The sequence below is a fragment of the Dermacentor albipictus genome, chromosome 1 (genome assembly GCF_038994185.2).
Source record: "Dermacentor albipictus isolate Rhodes 1998 colony chromosome 1, USDA_Dalb.pri_finalv2, whole genome shotgun sequence".
Taxonomy (NCBI): Eukaryota; Metazoa; Arthropoda; class Arachnida; order Ixodida; family Ixodidae; genus Dermacentor; species Dermacentor albipictus.
Window position 1 is genome coordinate 151448991 of NC_091821.1, and position 16654 is coordinate 151465644.

A 16654-nucleotide genomic window follows, 5' to 3' on the forward strand; every position below is an offset into this window, starting at 1 on the left:
CTAATCGTTGTCGTCGTCTTCTTACTGCTCGCCTCTTCGGCATCGGTAATACTATTCCGTAGCACTACCCCCGGCGGCAAAAGCGCCGTCCCGGAGCGACTAAAGGCCGGACTTGGAAACAGTGTAGTAGGCCTTGAGCCTACTGACGTGCACGACATCACTAGGTGCCACAGTAGATGACGAGGTTGAGCTCACAGGGGCAATTTCGTACGTCACAGGCGTCACCTGGCGCAGCACGCGGTAGGGCCCTGTGTATCGCGAAAGGAGCTTTTGTGAAAGTCCGACGTGACGAGAGGACGACCACAAGAGCACGAGCACACCAGGCGAAAACTGTACGTCACGGTGGCGGGCGTTGTACTGACGCTGCTGAGTGGTTTGCGAGTCCGTCAGTCGAGCACGGGCAAGCTGGCGTGCATGGTCGGCGAGAGCGATGGCGTCGCGCGCATACTCGCTTGTTGAGATCGAAGCAGGAGGAAGTGCCGTGTCAAGGGGCAAGGTCGGTTCGCGACCGTAGAGCAGATAAAAGGGAGAAAATCCGGCGGTGTCGTGCCGGGAAGAATTATAAGCGAATGTGACGTAAGGAAGGGCAATGTCCCAGTCGCGGTGGTCCTTGGAAACGTACTTTGACAGCATATCGGTAAGAGTACGGTTTAACCGCTCTGTCAGGCCATTGGTTTGAGGATGGTATGAGGTAGTCAGCTTGTGTTGAGTGGAGCAGGAACGTACAATGTCGGCGATAACTTTCGAGAGGAAGTTACGACCACGGTCAGTGAGCAGCTGTCGCGGGGCGCCATGAAGTAAGATAATGTCACGCAAGAGAAAGTCCGCGACGTCAGTGGCGCAACTGGTAGGGAGAGCCCGCGTGATAGCGTATCGGGTGGCGTAATCAGTTGCGACGGCTACCCATTTGTTCCCAGAGGATGACGTGGGAAAGGGACCGAGGAGGTCTAATCCAACACGAAAGAACGGTTCCACAGGGACAGTGATCGGCTGGAGATGACCGGCAGGTAGCACCTGAGGTGTTTTCCGACGCTGGCAGGTATCGCAGGCAGCAACATACTGTCGGACGGAGCGAGCGAGACCAGGCCAATAGAAGCGGCGGCGGACGCGGTCGTACGTGCGGGTTACGCCAAGATGTCCTGCAGTAGGTGCGTCATGCATCTCAAAGAGCACAGTCTGTCGTAGATGTTTTGGCACGACAAGAAGAAGATCAGATCCGTCAGGGAGGAAGTTCCTTCGGTACAGAATGCCGCCCTGGAGGACATATCGGCGAACGGATGCGTCGGTAGGTGTAGAGCGCAGACGTTCGATGAGTACTCGCAGCGATAGGTCTCGGTACTGCTCATCGGCGATGTTAGCGAAGGCAGACACAGAGAAAATGCCGTCGGCGGTACTACTGTCGGCGTCGTCAGGCTCGTCTACCGGGTAGCGAGACAGGCAGTCAGCGTCCTTGTGTAGTCGGCCAGATTTGTAGGTGACAGAGAACGAATATTCTTGGAGGCGTAAGGCCCAGCGACCAAGTCTTCCTGAAGGGTCTTTCAATGAGCATAACCAACAAAGCGCGTGATGGTCTGTGATAACGGAAAAGGGTCGGCCATATAAGTATGGGCGGAACTTCGCAACCGCCCAAACTAGGGCCAGACACTCACGCTCAGTGATGGAATAGTTGCGCTCCGCGGGTGAGAGGAGCCTGCTGGCGTAAGCGATAACACGGTCGTTGCCGCGCTGGCGTTGTGCCAGTACTGCGCCAATTCCGTGACCGCTGGCATCAGTACGAACTTCGGTAGGCGCAGAAGGATCGAAATGGGCCAGAACGGGAGGCGTTGTGAGAACGTCGATTAGATGCGAGAATGCAGAGGCCTCGTTATCGCCCCACTGGAAAGGGGCGTCTTTTTTCAAAAGCTCGGTTAGGGGTCGTGCTATGGCCGCGAAATTTTTCACGAAACGGCGGAAGTAGGAACAAAGGCCGATGAAGCTGCGCACATCCTTGACACACTTCGGAACAGGAAAGTGCGTAACAGCATGGATCTTGCCTGGGTCCGGTTGCACTCCGTTCGCGTCAACGAGATGCCCAAGGACGGTAATCTGGCGACGGCCGAATTGGCACTTCGATGCGTTCAGTTGCAGACCGGCGCGACGAAAAACGTCCAGGACTGCCGAGAGGCGCTCGAGGTGCGTAGCGAACGTTGGGGAGAATACTATGACGTCGTCCAAGTAGCACAGGCATATGGACCATTTGAAACCGTGAAGAAGGGAGTCCATCATGCGTTCAAAAGTGGCAGGAGCGTTACATAGACCAAACGGCATCACTTTGAATTGATGAAGACCGTCCGGAGTTACAAAAGCAGTCTTCTCGCGGTCGAGATCGTCCACAGCAATCTGCCAGTAGCCGGAGCGGAGGTCAATAGAAGAGAAGTAGCGAGTACCATGGAGGCAGTCAAGGGCGTCATCGATCCGAGGTAGGGGATACACGTCCTTTTTGGTAACCCTGTTAAGGTGCCGATAATCCACGCAAAAGCGCCATGAGCCATCCTTCTTTTTTACCAGTACAACCGGTGACGCCCATGGACCACATGACGGTTCTATGATGTTATTGGCAAGCATTTTGCGAACTTCAGCGTGAATAACTTGACGCTCAACCGGTGACACTCGATACGGGCGGCGATGAATAGGAGGGGCATCGCCGGTATTAATGCGATGTTTAACAGTTGTAGTTTGGGCCAAAGGACGATCGTGAAAGTCAAAAATATCGTTGTAGGAAAACAGAACGCGGTAGAGCTCACGAGCGTGCTCGGACGGCATGTCGGGCGCAATCATTTTCTGTAAGTCGGCGATGGTGCAAGTTGTCGACTGAGATGGTAGAGGAGGATCGGCTGAATGGCTGTCGACCTCAATAGATGCTACTGAGTGATCTTCGAATGAGCAAAGCTGGGCCAGAGACATCCCGCGTGGCAGCACTTGTGTCGTCAAGCCAAAATTGACCACTGGCAGGCAGACGCAATTAGCCGTAATAGATAAAACGGTATGAGGTACCGTGATCCCGTGTGTAAGGAGGACGTCTTGTATAGGAGCCGCGATATAGTGACCGTCGGGCACTGGTGGGGATGACACTAGGTCAACGTAAGTCAGTGCCGTAGGTGGCAAGCGAACAAATTCGACGGAACTGAGGCGACTGGGGTGTGGTTCAGCGGGATCCAGAACAGGCAGGTCAAGGCGGAGAGTACTGGCGGAACAATCAATTAGAGCAGAATGTGCGGAGAGGAAGTCTAAGCCGAGGATGATGTCATGGGGACAGTGGGCGATGACCGTGAATAGCACGACTGTTGAGCGATCGGCGAAGGAGACGCGGGCGGCACACATACCAATTACGGGGGCTGTTCCGCCATCGGCGACACGGACAACAAGCGTCGTGGCGGGCGTGATTATTTTTTTCAGGCGGGTACGAAAGTCCGCGCTCATTACCGACAAATGCGCCCCAGTGTCTATAAGAGCAGATACAGGGAACACCGTCGACTTGCACGTCAAGAATGTTCAGATGAGTGGGCAACGTCAGTGGAGGATTTGGCGGCGTAGGGAGCAATGCAGCGTCACCTCGAGGCGCTGCATCATTCAGTTTTCCGGCTGGGAGCGGCGTCTGAAGGGAGTCGGCGAAAAGGAGCGACGGGGCTGGGGAGAGCGAGATTGTCGTCCTTGGGGCGAAGGTGAACGAGAATAGGGGCGGTTCGGCGCAGGAGAGTCAGTGGCGGCATTATCGGAGCGTGCGGCATAAGGACGAGAAGGGCCACCCGAGGGGCGAGAATAGGCAGTATAAGCAGACCGGGTCGGGGAAGTCCAGCGACTTCGACAGTGCCGAGAAATGTGCCCGATGCGACGGCAGTGAAAACAAATAGGCTTGTCGTCAGCAGTGCGCCATTCAGCTGGGTTGCGGAAACGTGGTGGGTAAGACGATGCGGGACGGGGCAGAATCGAAGAAGCCGGATGGGTATCAGGGTGATGGGCCGAGCAGATGGTGTGAAGGCCCATGTTTTCGAACTCCTGGCGGACAACTGCCTGGATCAGGGAAACCGTGACCGCCGGTGCGTTGGTGGGGCTGGAGTCGAAGGCAGCCGGATAGGCGGCCTCAATCTCACGCCGAACGATCTTGGTAATATCGCCGGTGTTGTTGGGACGAGGAGCGTCGGCACAGGAAGAAGTCGCTGGGGTGTTGGGCAAACGGGCAAACTGCTGATCGATACGTCTGCTTTTAGCGAGTTCCAGGCGGCGGCACTCTTTGATAACAGCATCCACCGTCGCGACGTTGTTGAACACGAGCAAGTTGAAGGCGTCATCGGCAATGCCTTTGAGGATGTGGGATACCTTGTCTGACTCAGGCATGTGTGCATCAACTTTGCGGCACAGAGCCAGGACGTCCTGAATGTACGTGACATAGGGCTCTGTTGACGTCTGCACACGGCCGGAAAGCGCCTTCTGCGCGGCAAGTTTGTGACCGTAGGGGTTGCCGAACAAGTCTCGGAGCTTTTGCTTGAACGAATCTGGTGAGCTCCTCTTCGTGCGTCCGAAACCAAACTCGAGGTGTGCCACCGAGGTAAAAGACTACGTTGACGAGCATGATAGTAGGGTCCCACCGGTTATTGCGGCTGACGTGTTCGTACAGGCTGATCCAGTCGTCGACGTCGTCCCCATCTTTGCCCGAGAATACGCCAGGATCACGAGGAGCAGGAAGAGAGATGTAGGTCGTCGAAGTGGCAGGAGGGGTCGGAGGCGGCTGAGTCGAATTGTCATCGCCGGGAGCCATGAAGCTAGGCTCGACGTACCGTCCACTGTGAAGCTCCGTGACGAGGTACAGGGAACGTCCACCTCCACCAGATATGTTACGTAAGAAGACGCAAATGAAAAGCTATATACAAGTATATTTACAACGTAATACGCCGCACTTGGCCAAGAGGCAACAGCCCGCGCTAGCCTCTAATCGTTGCCGTCGTCTTCTTACTGCTCGCCTCTTCGGCATCGGTAATACTATTCCGTAGCAATAGTTTAGACTAAAAAGAAACAGTGTGTTGAAAATCAGCATCATCATGTATGCCCGTTAAACGCTCCTTGTACTTAGGCTAGAACGGCTGCCGCTGTATAAGGATATGCATGTGAAACTCATGCTAGATGAAAAGAGCAAATGTGGGACCAGTGGTAGAAAAAGAAGAAAATAGCGAAGCAGGAAGTGATATCTCATGTTTAAACCTTAATTTACACCATCAGCGCCATTCGTGCTGGGCTGATGCCGAAGCTGCAAGGTGATCGTACTTGTGCAGCTGTTTCAGGTAAGGGTGGAGACTGCAGTTTACATTTGTTACAGAGCCCTAGGCTGGAATAATGTAATACTTCTATATTCTAATTCTTGTCCTTTCTACGCTTCGTCAGAGCTTTGAGTGGTGCTCCACCTACGTTGTGATCACCACAATCACAGTGGGGACACTCCCTACAGTGGATACTGTAGGGAATGGTAGATGATAAGTAATAGAAGAGCGATACCAATCGCTAAATTATAATTATAGCGACTCAGCTATCACTGTGCACTCCAAGGGCTGTAATGTTTACAGCGATGCTGTATAGGGCACTTTTGAGCCCTACCCCACCTGTACCGTATGCCACGATGGCAGAGTGTTGAAGAATGACGTGACGGGGGGGCTACTATGGGAGACAAAAGGAGCCGCCATGAGGATGAAGTTGCGGGGACGCTCACACCGAGAGAATCGCAAGAGATGCAGGTGATGCGACAACAAAGTGCGCAGACGGGACACTGCTTAACAGCTGGAGGCCAAGTGAGCCACTGATCTAGCCCAGAAAATTGGTTCGAGCAGTTAGGCGCAACGGTAAAAGAGCCGGTGCCGTAATGTTCAATTAACACACACTGTGGAAGGCAGAAATGAAACATTCTTCTTACCATGACTACAATAGTTGCAACATTCGATATGTACAACCGGGACGCCTTTAACGTCCAACATGCTTTTTTCGGCCCAGGTGCTTCTTTGGCTGGAAAACGACGTCGCATATAAACACGGTGTTTCAGCTAAAACTTGCAATTTTTTAAAGGTTGCTAGTGGCAGATAGCATGATTCCAGTTCATGAGCTGGTTTACTGGAACAGGCAGACATTACTGGCAAAAAAAAGTGATATGCATAATAGAATAATTTAAAAAACTCACTAATTATTTTTAACGAACTACCTTATGGCACATATTGCAATTAACAAATTCTAGCTATGGAGTTCGTAAGGCGGATCCACTTGGAACGAATTCTCAGAATGACACCAGTTTTTTAGTCTCGAACTTTGCGGAGAAATGCCCTGCCGTTCGAGTTTCTTTTGTGCTTCAATGCATGCAGTGATATTTTGTGGAGAAAGCAAATCGGAACGCCAGTACATTTCTCCGCAAAGTTCGGCAATCAATCTATCGAAACTGGTATAATCCGGAGTGTTCGTTCTAAGTGCATCCGCCTTGCGAACTCCAAGGCTAGAATTTGTAAGTTGCAATATGGGCCATAAGTTAATTACTTAAAGCTTAATCACTTAGTTTTTGTCAATTAGTCTATTATGAATTTCCAATTTATGTGCAAGTAATGTCCGCCTCTTCATGAACTAGAATTTTGGTATCTGCCACAGGCAACCTTTAAAATGTTTTGAATGTGTTCGCTGAAACACCGGGAATATAGAAAAATTTATGTACACCACGAAAAAAACTATTCATCGAAAAAACTGTTCATCCAACAAACGTATCCAATGACGCACACTCTCTTCATCGATTTCTTACTTACAGGACATTGCTATTCGTTCATTTGCATAAGTACAGTAATTTCTCCGGTATAAAATTTGTTTAAATTGTAGAATAGGATGTTATCAATGTCACAGTGCAACTTAACGAGTGCTCCCGAAAAAGTATACAGCTTCCGGAACAAGGCGACCCAGCTGGTACCTTTCTGTAGGACAAGCAATGTCTATGAGAGCATATAAAATCGGTTAGGCAGAACATTGGATGATTCTTTTACCGTATTAATATTCTTGTCATCATCAAAACTGATCTTAAGGTCTATTTATTTCCTCAGCACTTTTGTATTTATGACTGTTATGTACTGGGGCTTAGTTTATATGGAAGTATAGGACCTTATTTATTTTTCTACATAATGTGTAATTGTTTCTTTGTAATTTTTTGTCGCATGGAGCATATAGCGCACTTCAGCCTGTTTAGGTGGATAATTCAATAATTTCACTAATTGCTCTTTTGATTATTCACTTTATGACACATATTCCGTTAACGCAATTGATTCCGAGCAGTAGAGAATTTATGCCTGCTTAGGAGGAATCCTACGATTAGCGCCACTTTCTAGATATAAACCTCCGGAATGTCATCTTAACTGCTTCATGCACACTTTGGAGAAACTGTTAGCTACAATGCCTATTGATTTCCTAGGATACTTTAAGGCCGGATATTTCAAAAGTTGGGCTATACTTACAATTTCGGCTATTCAAACATGACTTCATGCTAGCTAGCTAGCTAGCATGCTAGCTTCATCTAGCTAGCTAGCTGCTGGCTAGCTAGCTTCATGCTAGCTAGCTAGCATGAAGCTAGCTAGCTCATCTCGCTAAAAACATGCTAGCTTCATCTCGCGATTGCCACATCTGCCCTAATTATAAAGCGTAGTAGAATTTTCTTTAAGTAGCTTCCTGGACTTGTCGAGTTGTCGCGTTTTCCATAAATGCACCAGAAAGGGTGGGTTAGCAGTATCCGTGCCAGGCGATCTTTAAAAACACGCTCGCACTGGGAAAAATATAGCAATACAAAGAAATGAAAGGAGGGAAAGAAAAATGCAGGTGGCGTATTTGGGACAACAGCACGGTTTTGTATTTTGTTATTGGTGAAATTTTGCCTGTTTTCTTACTGTGGAAGTTTTTTGCGCTTTTTTTAAATTTTTAACTACTATTAGCAACCACACTCGCAGCTATAGTCTGTGTCTGTATAAGGGCGCAAGTACCCTGCCAAGCTGTCATGCGACAAGCCTTTATTTTTCGTCCCAGCTCCCTGCATTTCTCGCGTCTAACATGCAGTAATAAAGTTGAATTGAATTAAAGAGCAAACAGAGCATCGAACCGCAGAAGTAGAATGCAACAAAACCGAATCTGCAAAACACAGAAAGCGTCTGCCGCTTTCTCGGTCGGGTGCCGACCGGAGTCATCAGCTAGTTGGTCACTGTGGGTGAAAGCGAGTCTTAGAGCTTTTTAAATCTTAGATTCCTTTTGTCTTTCGCTTTTCATGTAACTGCACGTCGGCACCGCTCAAAGCTTGCTCCCTCATAACGCATCGAACCACAATTGTTTTACTTGAAATGTCGCGCTGTTGCTGTTGATGTACGTTAAATGTTTCGTCAGAAACCATGCAAGATGATGGGGAACTGAACTCGCCAGAATGTGCGTCTGTCAGTCCCTATGTGATGCAATAAAAAGAATAAACCCCCGCCATTCTCCTTATTGAAGCTTCCTTCGCGATTGCTTCATTTTTCGCCAACCTTGCTCAACGCACGAAGCGCATGACTTGGATGGATGAAGTGGTTGGCTTATTCCTCTGCTTGGCACGTCTGAAAAACGGCCGCCAATTTCATTGTTCGATAACTCGTCTTTCTATTGCTCTCATTGCCTTGCCGAGTGTTTCTTCGGGACCTCACACGTTTTGTGTTCATGAGTACTTTCTAATTACAGTTCTTTCTAATGAGAGAAAGATATATATGGAAGTCGAAGAATTATCAAACGTGCTACTCATGCGAGCGCTGCTCATCGAAGGCTGGTTTGGCTTGCCAGCAGGTAAATGCTTTTCGTATTATGCACCCAAGTCATTGACGAGACTCCAAATCCAGTTAAGTACAGAGAAATGCCAGCCTCGGCATGGCGCCAAGAGAGAGAGAGAGAGAGAGGGAGGGAGGGAGGGAGGGAGGGAGGGAGGGAGGGAGGGAGGGAGGGAGGGAGAGAAGAAGAAGCCCCGAGGTTGGGAACAATGTAGAATATTGAATCCAATGGGGTACAACGTAGCGTGCGAGCTTCCACATTGCCGTCGACTGAGGAAATGATTTTTCAACTGCAAGATAGCCTGATCGAAACTTATAGATCACCTACATTCTGTAGGCCGGAGGATCCATTAAGAACGTGAATACGGGCATGGTCGTTTATTATAAGTCAATATAATGGATCTTGTGCTCTGTTAGCAGCCTTAATGACCATAGGCGTAACGCTGTCGGCAAAGCATTATGAAGCCTGACGGGGTTTGCCCGCGAGCGCATTGACGGTCCTATCATATCCTCGCAGTAATTGAATATTTCATCAAAAAAAGCATTCTTTTGTATTAAGCGCTGGCATCGCTTTTATCTGTAATGCTATAAACAGAATAAAGGGTACGCGCAATTGCACGAGGATACCAATGAACGCCAGATGTATGTTTGCTAAGGCACGCATGAATTGTTGCAGGCCACACAAGCGGAGAAGACGTCAACAAGGGCATTTGGGGGCGCGATAGCGCGTTAGAGAAATAGGCACTATCTGGCGGAAAATTCCTATGGCGAAGTGCTCATGCCTTATGAATTCGTACTATAGGCTACAAATGCTGATTATACCTTTCGCAATGAACAATTCTCCCTGTCCAGGTTCCGTACTGCTTTGTTCATTCCTGACAGCCGTACATGTTCTTTTTTTAAAGAAAACAGCAAAGCTTTCTTTGCGAGCCCTCCCGCACTTTCCTGACCGTGGCTGCTGCTGCTTTTACCCCGAATAGCTCATACGCAGGGACAGCACTTATCATATTTACAACTCTTGCAGATGTCATGGCTGTTAGCTTCGGTTTTTACAGAATTAAGCTGGGATAAAGCTAACGATACTCAAATATCGTCATTGAAACAAATATACTTAATCAAAAACGCAGTTCCTTTTATAAAGCCAACTTTTCTGTGCCTCCAAGATTGACATTCTGTACGTTTATGGATTATAGCCCCCACTAGGGAGTGTTTAATATGCATCTGAGGCTAACTCCAGCTGGGCACAAAAGCCGGAATGACTGTGCCGAGCTATCGAGACAAAGTGAAAGGGGGCAAGAATGAAAGACCGATGTGTTCATGGCGTTAAGCCTCCTATAAATTTGAACACTCCAATATTATCATCGTCTGATGCCCCTATTGCATAACACGGTACCTATTTGGTGCAAGAAACCTGTTACTACGGCTCATCTAAGAAAATACTTGTGTTTATTTAACAAGGTTACTTATCCTGTCTTCTTTAAGCATTCTTAAGTTTACAAAGAGAAGATTGTGGGGGAGTACACGGAGGAGCTCGTGTGCCGCAGCCCAAGTTGACCTGCATTGACGGCTGGAACAGCGACGAAAGACTACACACCTGCTCCAGCGTTTGGTTCACCGCATTAGCTGCAGATAATACGCTTGTTTACTGAAATAGCTCCCACGCCGCATCCATACATATATTTTCACGGAGCCTCTTGTCCATAACTATTGTCCAGGTCGAATAGCTACCTCACTAGCCATGCTATTTAAACGCGCCTTATTAATAATTCAGTATTTATTAAAGCGTCGTGATATCACTGTGCAGATTAACTTATGTATTCTTATCTATAGTTTCTTTTATTTTCATTGTTCTTTTCGTCTTACTTGCCTTCTTCTCATTCTTTATCAGCTTGCCTGTCATGGCACGCCCAGATCCCCAAGTGATATAACAGAGCACTCGATGACAGTGAGAAGCTGTATTTTATTTTGCGCACCTTGACACGCGCTTCTTGCGATATTCGCTCATAGTTCAGCGCGGGTCAAGCAACTTGGAAGATACAAAGTCGCGTTGTCAGTTTTTATCTCGCATCATATCTTTGTCTGATAGTACATTCTGTTACACTTTTTAAGCTGTGATTTTTCAGATGCAGACTTGTATTATCCATTTCGCTATGTCTAGTGTTACTAGCAATCTACAACGAAGCTCCTCGGTCTGTTCCGCAAAGAACTTTGAAGAGAAGAGCAGTCCTTGTGCTCAGAGCAAAATTGCACGTCCATTATGCGTGCAAATGTTCCGCTCATGTAGTTTGCGCGCATATTAAGGTGTTTAACGCTGGCGGCTTGTATGAAAAACATCGCCCAAGGGAAGCTACCTAAAGTGCGTACTGTGCACCGCTGAAAATTCGACGCAATATGCCGGAACGCGTGCATCCTAAGGATGAAGCTTTTTCCCACGTGCGAACTTTGCGACCGAGGTTAAGCCTGGCATTCGTTCGCGCTAAGCAACACCCAAGAGAGCCGTGTTTGAAGGCAATGCATGCAATGAGACAGCTGTCAGTAACTGGCGGCGAGCGTTTCATTAAGGCACACGGTGCCATAAAATGCCTATTTGCTATGCATGGATCCGACCGACTGTCGAAAGGGAACCGAGAGCCGATTACGGCGCGCCCTGCGCTGACTGGTCCATTACCACACGAACAGAGCACTCGGTTCGCCAAGGCCAATGAATGTAACGAGAACTACGGAAGCGACTCTGTTGGGGGTGAGCTCGAAGCCTGCTGGGACCATACGATGAGGCCACAACCGGACAAGCAAAAATTTTTGGCGGCTTCCAGCAACAGGCGGGATCGAAAATTCGCTAGAAGTAGCTACTGGTAATCAGAGTTATGGCGCTTATTCCGAGCGAGCAATGCCGCCTGATCGCTTTTTAGCGCTGCATGCTAGAAATCTACCTGACTTCCACTATGCTTAGAATTGAAGCTTCAGTGGCTGCCAAGTCACTGCGGCGTCATAGGAAACGAAGACGCCGATAATGCCGCTCGGACAGCTCTTGAAGACACACAGGAAGAGGCCATACCACTTTCGCGGTCTGACGCAGCCAGAAGACTTCGAGTGCTTGCACAGGAGCTAACGCTCTCTCTTTGGTGCACACCAAGCAGCCAGACCAACCAGAGCAATCATCAATACCACCTGCCCTTTTTGATGCATCTCTGTATGCCAAGTGGACTCCGCCGAAGAGAGGCCACTCTGCTTTATGGCTTATGGCGGCTAGGGGTGGCATTCACGAAATCTTACTCATTTCGCATTGGAATGGCCAACAGTGCTCTCTGCAATGCCTGTCTTTGCGTGGAGACGCTAGAACACATTCTATGTGACTTTCCTGAATATAATGTTCAGAGACAGTCCCTGCCCCTGGCGTCCGTTCTAGCGCACATTGACAATAGACCATTGTCAGTTGAAACGATTTTCACATGTCGCCGACAGAAGACATCGCAGCTGAAGGCGACGAAGGGACTACTTCGGTTTTTGAAAGAGATGGGCTTGGACAAGCGGCTGCGACAGTGATGTCACGTACCACGCAGGAGTGACGGACTGTAACTGACGATGTGTGTGCTGTGCTATGTGCTCCTTCTCTCTCTCCTCCCCATCTTTCGTCCCCCCATCCCGCTCCCATGTGTAGGGTAGCAAAGCGGTTGAGCTAAACTGGTTAACCTCCCTACCCTTCCTTCTCCATTTTTTCCTTCTTTCCTTCCTTCCTTGAAGCTACGATAACGATCAGCTCAACGCAGTAAAGATATCATGCTTCGTGAAGAACAGTCTGCGCCTGAACGCCATGTTTAGAGGAACCAAGTTTAATGAGAAAATTTATAAAAAATAATTAACGTGCCACTTTCACTGAAATTATCTCCGCAGTGCAAAAATACACTGCTGTCCCAATTTCAAGGCAATCTGCCTGACTATTGCACAAGCTGAAGTGGTAGCTTCCAGGGAGCATAGATTGCATCGGAACACCAGCGTTATGAGGTTCCTATACGAAGAGCAATGAGCCGGTGCCTAACGTGTGGAGTCTTCTTTGCATGTTAAGCATTACTCTTTCGGTAGTCATATCTCCACGTGTAAAGAGAGATATATAATATATATGCTAACCATTAAGGCACATGTTCATTTCCCTGGAAATAAACAAATTATGCTCACAGAATCTACCCATTTCGCCCAAAGCCATTCCACATCCATCAGTGCTTCGCATTTGTCAAAAAAAAAAAAGATGTGTCGTTAGTGTCATCACTATAGCGCCGAAGCACGCCACAGAAATTTGGTTTGGGCATTATATAGGTGCACGCAACTTACGAACTTCAGCAATCATACCTCAATGTTGCACTCCTGCAAAATAAACAAGAAGTCAGCTGACTGGTGTTCTACTAGCAGTCAATGCCAACTACGAGGCCGAAAGTGTTCCACAAATGGCCGGACAGTCAGAATAAAACGAGCAGTTAGCAATCGATTTGACCTTTCTGCGATATTAGCTTGGTTGTTCGTTCATATCTATTTCTACGGATTCGTTAGCATCAATGTTTCTCTGCGTTTTGCTTGTTTATTATGTACATCTGAACTCATTAGACTGGTTGGCTCACTTGTAACATTTCGACTGCTTAATTGATCAACCGTTGCAAGAGCGGCAACACTATATTTCATGACGTTTCTTTCTTGTAGCTGAGCTTAGAGGTAGCGTCGCCGTCGTTTGAGTAATGACATCGCTGTCCAAAGGCAGGAAAACAAAATTGATGAAAATGAAACCTGGTGTTTAACACTAACCACACGAAAGCTGTTACGCTATAGCTGCTCCCAAGGCCAGGTGCGAGCCATTCGTAATGTTCGAAATAGTACTAAAAGAGGCAGCCGGTCAGTAGTAGACAGCGTATATGTATACATATACAGGCTGACCATATTTAAGTTTTATGGAATTTTTAAAAATAATCTGTTGCAGATAACCTAATTCTAGTCCTTCAGTTGCGTTATTCTGAGGCGGACATTACTTGCACGAGAAATCGAAATACATATTCTACTAAATAACAGAAATCCACTAATTATCGTTTAAAATTTTACTCTGCGGCGCATATTGCAATTTACGAATTGCAGCCAGTCAGTTTGCAAGGTGTATCCACTTGGAATGAATTTCCATAATGACCCTAGTTTGGAGATATGCGCCATCAAACTTGACGTAAAAAATACAGTATTGTTTCACTTATTTTTTTAACAAGCCGCTCTTCTATGCATTGAAGCACGCGGAATGCGAAAACACCAGTGTATTTAGATTTATCTGCCCGTTAAAAAACCCCTGGTGGCCGAAATTTCCGTAGTTCTCCACTACGACATGCCTCATAATCAGAAAGTTGTTTTGGCACGTAAAACCCCATAATTTAATTTTAATTTTCCAAGCGTTGAAGCACGAAAGTAGATGGAACGCCCATGTATTTCATTCCACAATTTGGGAAATAATCTCTCGAAACTGCTGTCGTCCTGCAAATTCAATTCAGGTGGGTTCATCTTGCAAGCTCACCGGCTACAGTTCGTAAATTGCAATATGTGCCCGTAAATTACATAATTCAAAAGGTAATTAGCAGATTTTTGTTAATAAATTTAATGTGTGTTCCCAAGCCGTATCACAAGAATGCTACAAGGAACAGATATCGTCTGCCAACATTCCTAAAAAAATATTAATTTGTCACTATCTGCATCACACATCAATTACACACAACTTCTGTGGGGCCCAACAACTGAATCTAAACTTAGGAAAGTACACCTACTACAGAAAAAGATAATACGTATCATAGCAAACGTACCATATCACAATCACTGTGAGTATAGTTTTAAACACTACAACCTACCCGAAATTTGCTCCCTATACAACCTCTCTCTTCTTCCTATATTGCACTAAAACCTAAACTCTGAAAACAAAGTCTTTAATGAAATTGCTTGTCTTCAAAAAGATACAGCTACCTATGCTAGCCGTCATGGAGAATTTCGGGCTTTCTTATTACATGGTATTTAGGAGATTTTGTCGCCTTTCATTGGTGCCGGCTACTCCTTTTCATATAGGGATTTAAAGAAAAAATAAATCATAATAAAAATAGTGAAATCATAACACAAGTTCGGTAACTAATCTCGCATTATAACTGAAAGACAACTCCAGATCATACAAACACAATGTCCAGTCACTTAAGTACACTATTGCCACACTAAAACTGAAAGTCAGCTAAGGTACACATCAACACAAAGTCCAGTCACATATGTGCACTAAAGTAAACACAAAGTCCGGTCACTTAGCTAGACTAAAATCAGGGCACTTAAGAAATAACGGATTAAATTCTTATGAAGGCACAAAAAAACCAGGCATTTCGAATGGTCAAAGTCGGGTAAAAAAAACATAGAATGCGCTATCACATTTAAACACTCTACTCAATACGTTCCGAGAATATCGCTCGTTTCTAGAAATCTTTGAAGGCCCAGTAACGCTCTTCTTTGCAATGAGTATGTTGGCCAAGGACCTAAGATCCTCCTGATGCATAGGGGGAAATGAACAGTGAAGTCGTGAGGGCGACCGACGTGTGCCGTAGCCACGTCGATTCGATGAGCAGGTGTCCATCGTTGTGTGGGAGGAGATCGGGTGTAGTGGCTCACGACGTAAGTAGCCCTGATGTTCTTCGCCCACACTAGTATGGAAGTCACGATGACGACAGAAACGAGCGACGTGGCCAGGTATAGGCAAGAGAAGTAGCAGATAGGCCTGTTGTCCGGGGTGCGCCAAAGACTAGTGGATGGCGTTGCACGACGGCAAAAAGGTGGCGGGTTCGGGCGGACAGACGCACTCACTGCGTAGAAGTCATGTGAAGGTCAACCAAGATCCGTGCCGAGCGGCATTGCTTGCGACTTCAGCATGGCTCAGAGAAGCGGAAAAAGGCGGATGCTGGTAGACAGTTGGTAGTGCCTCAGAAATTTGCTCCTCTATGACTTGTCGTAGCGTCGAAGCAAACGCCTGCGCGGAATCCGGGACGTGGGGAACAAGGGACAACTGTCGTGCCACTTCTTCTCGGACAAACTGCTGTATCTGCTGCATTAAGATTGAGGTGTCAATAGCAGCAGTGCCAACAGGTAATGCTGACATGTCGGCCGTGTCAGAGCTTGGGAGGCGTGTGGAAATGCGGTTTCCGCAACTCGTCGCAGCTCTGGCAGTACAGAACGACGTCTGTGACAGTTTGGGGATGTTTGGCAATTAGCATTTGGAAGGCATCGTCCTCGTTCCCCTTCATGATGTGTCGGATTTTATCAGATTCGGTGTTAGCAGGGTTGATGCGACGGCAGAGGTCGACAATATCGTCAATGTAGGACGCAGAGTTCTCGCCGGATTGCTGGGCGCGACCGCGTACGCTCTGTTCTGCGCGGAACTTGCGAACAGCGGGTCGGCCGAATACTTTCTCGAAGTATTCCTATTCCCAATACTTCCTCGAAGTATTCCTCGAAGGTCGACCAGTTGGCAATGTCAGCTTCGTGATTGTGGAAACACAGCTGGGCCACGCCCACCAGGTAAAAGTTTTCGTCACTGAGTTTGTCACCGTCATTCCATTTATTGTGGGCGCTCACCTGCTCATACCAAATGAGCCAGTCCTCGACGTCGTGCTGGCGCCGTTGAAAATGACAGGATATCGCTGTCTTGGCACTCCGCAGCAGGCGACCACTGGTGGTGCGGTAGCACGTTGCTGAGGCACGTCGTCAGACATGGCCAAGACAGGGTGTGTGGGTCCGGGTACGGAGTGTCACATTGAAAAAGGGAACCAGCACAATCCACCAATTCA

The 16654-nt window shown here is 47.7% G+C and overlaps 1 protein-coding gene across 1 annotated transcript in view; it reads left to right on the top strand.

Moving 5' to 3' along the window:
- The window catches only part of LOC135902990 (uncharacterized), a 448955-nt gene that overhangs the window by 272716 nt on the left and 159585 nt on the right, over positions 1-16654 (top strand). The gene's annotated exons all lie outside the window — the stretch shown is intronic.